The sequence below is a fragment of the Myxocyprinus asiaticus genome, chromosome 15 (assembly GCF_019703515.2).
Source record: "Myxocyprinus asiaticus isolate MX2 ecotype Aquarium Trade chromosome 15, UBuf_Myxa_2, whole genome shotgun sequence".
Taxonomy (NCBI): domain Eukaryota; kingdom Metazoa; phylum Chordata; class Actinopteri; order Cypriniformes; family Catostomidae; genus Myxocyprinus; species Myxocyprinus asiaticus.
Window position 1 is genome coordinate 12,720,388 of NC_059358.1, and position 6,290 is coordinate 12,726,677.

A 6,290-nucleotide genomic window follows, 5' to 3' on the forward strand; every position below is an offset into this window, starting at 1 on the left:
GGTGGCTCCAGGCTGATGACCCCGTAGCTGGACAACTGAAGGGCACTGGTGGAGAGGTGCAACAGGCAATAATGCAGAGCAGGTTTAGACAGCTACCTGTGCATTTGATTATCACAGTTATAAACTTTATACTATACAGTATGCTATAACCTTGTGTCACACAATGCCCCAAATACACATTTCAACAATTTTATAAAACTGTATTAAAATCTTTAATTCAATTGACCAATCATGCCTCTCATCAACAAGGCATTTCTGTCCACAGAACTGCCACTCACTGGATGTTTTTTGTTTTTGGTACCATTCGGAGTAAATTCTAGAGACTGTTGTGCATGAAAATCCCAGAAGATCAGCAGTTACAGAAATACTCAAACCAGCCCATCTGGCACCAACAAGCATGCCATGGTCCAAATCACTGAGATCACATTTTTTCCCCATTTATTTATTATTATTTTTTTTTAGTATTTCTGTAAACAAAAAACATCCAGTGAGCGGCAGTTCTGTGGATGGAACCTTGTGCCTTGTGATGAGAGAGGTCAACAGAGAATGGCCAGACTGTTTCGAACAGTTGTTATAGACAAAGTCTATAGTAACTCCGATAACTGCCCTGTACAATTGTGGTGAAAGGTCAGCATCTCAGAATGCTATTCTGAGATACGGATTTGCACTGTTTTGGCAGCACAAGGGGGACCTACACAATATTAGGCAGGTTAATGTTGTGGCTGATTGGTGTGTGTGTGTGTGTGTGTGTGTGTGTGTGTGATATATATATATATATATATATATATATATATATATATATATATATATATATATATATATATATACAGTACTGTGCAAAAGTTTTAGGCACTTGTGAAAAATGTTGCACAGTGAGGATGTCTTCAAAAATAATGACATAAATAGTTTTCATTTATCACTAAATGTCATACAAAGTCCAGTAAACATAAAAAAAGCTAAATCAATATTTGGTGTGACCACCTTTGCCTTTAAAACAGCACCAATTCTCCTAGGTACACCTGGACACAGTTTTTCTTGGTTGTTGGCAGATAGGATGTTCCAAGCTTCTTGGAGAATTCGCCTGTCAGGCTTGTATGTGTTTTATTTCATGCCATGTTTGTTCCTGTTTCCTTGTCATGTGGTCCCCTGGACATGTGATTTCATGTTTCCCTCCATGTTCATGTGTCTTGTTTTCTAGTTACCTTTTTATCAGTTCTGTCTTGTCATTGGTTATCATTGTCATGTTTCTCCCTTGTTCATGTATTTAAGCCTCATGTTTGCCATTGTCCATTGTCAGGTAATGTTTGTGTAACGTCGTATTATGGTTTATGCCAAGTTCGTAGTCAAGTCAAGTCCATGTTTTGTTCAAGTCAAGTTTAGTCAATTTCATATTTTTGTTTTGTTCATGTTTGGAGTTATGTTTTTTGGATATCACGTTTGTAAATAAAACTGCACTTGGGTTCATCACACATCATCATCTCTTCGACTACGTTACAGAGCCACAGTTCTTCTATCTATTTAGGCTGTCTCAGTTGCTTCTGTCTCTTTATGTAATCTCAGACTGACATGATGTTCAGTGGGGGTCTTTGTGGGGCCCATGACATCTGTTGCAGGGCTCCCTATTCTTTTATTCTGAACTTTTCTATTTGCAAAAGTAATGTTTGGGAGTCTAACTGTGGTGAGCAGGGCGGAGCCAAGACAGATCTGTGTCTGGACAGAGCGAGGCCAGGAAGTTAAGTGGCGAATGACTTCCACCTGCGCGCCATACCGGCCTCGCGTTCCAGCGAGGGGAGGCATGAGTATTTAAGGGGAAGAGACAACGGCAGACAGGAGAGAGATGTACGAAGCTTGTCCGCATGTTTGACTGTTTTTATTATTTGATGCAGTTGGCTGGAAAGCAGTAAAATTTTGTTTCTTTGTACACTGAAAGGAGTCATTAAATGTCTATGTGTTTGTCAAGCTGGTCCCAGCTTCCTCCTTACCATCTTAAGTGTTACACTAACATTTATATTTCCAATTGACACACTAAAGCTGAAGATATAAATAACCATCTTAAGACAAATGCTTTTGTGAAACATGTGCCTAAGACTTTTGCACAGTTCATATATATATATATATATATATATATATATATATATATATATATATATATATATACACTGTGTATGTGTATATATATATATATATATATATATATATATATATATATATATATATATACACACGTGTGTGTGTGTGTGTGTGTGTGTGTGTGTGTGTGTATATATATACACATACACAGTATATACTGTGTATATATACAGTGCATCTGGAAAGTATTCACAGCGCTTCACTTTTTCCACATTTTGTTATGTTACAGCCTTATTCCAAAATTGATTAAATTCATTATTTTCCTCAAAATTCTACAAACAATACCCCATAATGACAACGTGAAAGAAGTTTGTTTGAAATCTTTGCAAATGTATTAAAAATAAAAAATGAAAAAAATTATATGTACATAAGTATTCACAGCCTTTGCCATGACACTCAAAATTGAGCTCAGGTGCATCCTGTTTCCACTGATCATCCTTGAGATGTTTCTACAACTTGACTGGAGTCCACCTATGGTAAATTCAGTTGATTGGACATGATTTGGAAAGGCACACACTTGTCTATATAAGGTCCCACAGTTAACAGTGCATGTCAGAGCACAAACCAAGCCATGAAGTCCAAGGAATTGTCTGTAGACCACTGAGACAGGATTGTATCGAGGCACAGATCTGGGGAAGGGTACAGAAAAATTTCTGCAGCATTGAAGGTCCCAATGAGCACAGTGGCCTTTATCATCAGTGAATGGAGGAAGTTTGGAACCACCAGGACTCTTCCTAGAGCCTGCCGCCTGGCCAAACTGAGCGATCGTGTGAGAAGGGCCTTAGTCAGGGAGGTGAACAAGAACCCGATGGTCACTCTGACAGAGCTCCAGTGTTTCTCTGTGGAGAGAAGAGAAACTTTCAGAAGAACAACCATCTATGCAGCACTCCACCAATCAGGCCTGTATGGTAGAGTGGCCAGAAGGAAGCCACTCCTCAGTAAGAGGCACATGACTGCCCCCCTGGAGTTTGCCAAAAGGCACCTGAAGGACTCTCAGACCATGAGAAACAAAGATTGAACTCTTTGGCCTGAATGGCAAGCGTTATGTCTGGAGGAAACCAGGCACCGCTCATCACCTGGCCAATACCATCCCTACAGTGAAGCATGGTGGTGGCAGCATCATACTGTGGGGATGTTTTTCAGCGGCAGGAACTGGGAGACTAGTCAGGATCGGGGGAAAGATGAATGCAGCAATGTACAGAGACATCCTTGATGAAAACCTTCTCCAGAGCGCTCTGGACCTCAGACTGGGGCGACGGTTCATCTTCCAACAGGACAACGACCCTAAGCACACAGCAAAGATAACAAAGGAGTGGCTCCGGGACAACTCTGTGAATGTCCTTGAGTGGCCCAGCAAAAGCCCAGACTTGAACCCGATTGAACATCTCTGGAGAGATCTGAAAATGGCTGTGCACCGACACTCCCCATCCAACCTGATGGAGCTTGAGAGGTCCTGCAAAGAAGAATGGGAGAAACTGCCCAAAAATAGGTGTGCCAAGCTTGTAGCATAATACTCAAAAAGACTTGAGGCTGTAATTGGTGCCAGAGGTGCTTCAACAAAGTATTGAGCAAAGGCTGTGAATACTTATGTACATGTGATTTTATTTTATTTTTTCATTTATTTTTAATACATTTGCAAAGATTTCAAACAAACTTCATTCACCTTGTCATTATGGGGTATTGTTTGTAGAATTGAGGAAAATAATGAATTTAATCAATTTTGGAATAAGGCTGTAACATAACAAAATGTGGAAAAAGTGAAGCGCTGTGAATACTTTCCGGACACACTGTGTGTGTGTATATATATTCTGTGTGTATATATACACCGTTGTGCTCAAAAGTTTGCATACCCTTGGAGAACTGGTAATATATGTACCATTTTTAAAGAAAATGAGCGAGCAGGTAAAACACATTTCTTTTATTTCTTATGGGATTCATATTCAGCTGTAGGTTATAACAGAATGGCACAATCATAAAACAAAACATGGCAACAAAGGAAAAAAATTAAATGACCCCCGTTCAAAAGTCTGCATACACTTAGTTCTTAATACTGTGCATTGCCCCCTTTAGCATCAATGACAGCGTGCAGTCTTTTGTAATAGTTGCCTATGAGGCCCCAAATTCTTGCAGATGGTATAGCTGCCCATTCATCTTGGCAAAATGCCTCCAGGTCATGCAAAGTCTTTGGTCGTCTTGCATGAACTGCACATTTGAGATCTCCCCAGAGTTGCTCGATGATATTAAGGTCAGGAGACTGTGATGGCCACTCCAGAACCTTCACCTTTTTCTGCTGTAACCACTGGAGGGTCAACTTGGCCTTGTGCTTAGGGTCATTGTCGTGCTGGAAAGTCCAAGAGCGTCCCATGCGCAGCTTTCGTGCAGAAGAATGCAAATTGTCTGCCAGTATTTTCTGATAACATGCTGCATTCATCTTGCCATCAATTTTCACAAGATTCCCCATGCCTTTAGAGCTCACACACCCCCAAAACATCAGTGAGCCACCACCATGCTTCACAGTGGGGATGGTATTCTTTTCACTATAGGCCTTGTTTACCCTTCTCCAAACATAGCGCTTATGGTTGTGACCATAAAGCTCTATTTTGGTCTCGTCACTCCAAATGACAGTGTGCTAGAAGCTGTGAGGCGTGTCAAGGTGTTGTCGGGCATATTGTAACTGGGCTTTTTTGAGGCATTGGCGCAGTAAAGGCTTCTTTCTGGCAACTCAACCATGCAGCTCATTTTTGTTCAAGTATCGTCATATTGTGCTCCTTGAAACAACCACACCATCTTTTTCCAGAGCAGCCTGTATTTCTCCTGAGGTTACCTGTGGGTTTTTCTTTGTATCCCGAACAATTCTTCTGGCAGCTGTGGCTGAAATCTTTCTTGGTCTACCTGACCTTGGCTTGGTATCAAGAGATCCCGAATTTTCCACTTCTTAATAAGTGATTGAACAGTACTGACTGGCATTTTCAAGGCTTTGGATATCTTTTTATATCCTTTTCCATCTTTATAAAGTTCCATTACCTTGTTACACAGGTCTTATGACAGTTCTTTTCAGCTCCCCATGGCTCAGTATCTAGCCTGCTCAGTGCATCCAAGTGAGAGCTAACAAACTCATCGACTATTTATACACAGACACTTATTGCAATTTAAAAAGTCACAGGTGTGGGAATTTAACTTTTAATTGCCATTTAAACCTGTGTGTGTCACCTTGTGTGTCTGTAGCAAGGCCAAACATTCAAGGGTATGTAAACTTTTGATCAGGGCCATTTGGGTGATTTCTGTTATCATTATGATTTAAAAAGGAGCCAAACAACTATGTAATAATAAATGGCTTCATATGATCACTACCCTTAAATAAAAGACAGTTGTTTTTCATGATCAGTCATATTTTCAAAATCAATGCCAAAATTTCACAATTTCTGCCAGGGTGTGCAAACTTTTGAGCACTATATATATATATATATATATATATATATTACACACTGGCAGACAAAAGTTTGGAATAATGTACAGATTTTGCTGTTTTGGAAGGAAATTGGTACTTTAATTCACCAAAGTGGCATTCAACTGATCACAAAGTATAGTCAGGACATTACTGATGTAAAAACAGCACATCACCATTTGAAAAAAATAATTTCTGATAAAATCTAGACAGGCCCCATTTCCAGCAGCCATCACTCCAACATCTTATCCTTGAGTAATCATGCTAAATTGCAAATTTGGTACTAGAAAATCACTTGCCACAGTATGCAATAGACTGGCATGTCTTAAGATCAATATTAGGTCAAAAATGGCAAAAAAAAGAAACAGCTTTCTCTAGAAACTTGTCAGTCAATCATTATTTTGAGGAATGAAAGCTATACAATGCTTGAAATTGCCAAAAAACTGAAAATCTCATACAAAGGTGTTCACTACAGTCTTCAAAGACAAAGGACAACTGGCTCTAAGAAGGACAGAAAGAGATGTGGGAGGCCAGATGTACAACTAAACAAGAGGATAAGTACATCAGACTCTCTAGTTTGAGAAACAGATGCCTCGCATGTCCTCAGCTGACAGCTTCATTGAATTCTACCCGCTCAACACCAGTTTCATGTACAACAGTAAGGAGAAGACTCAGGGAAGCAGGCCTTATGGGAAGAATTGCAAAGAAATAGCCA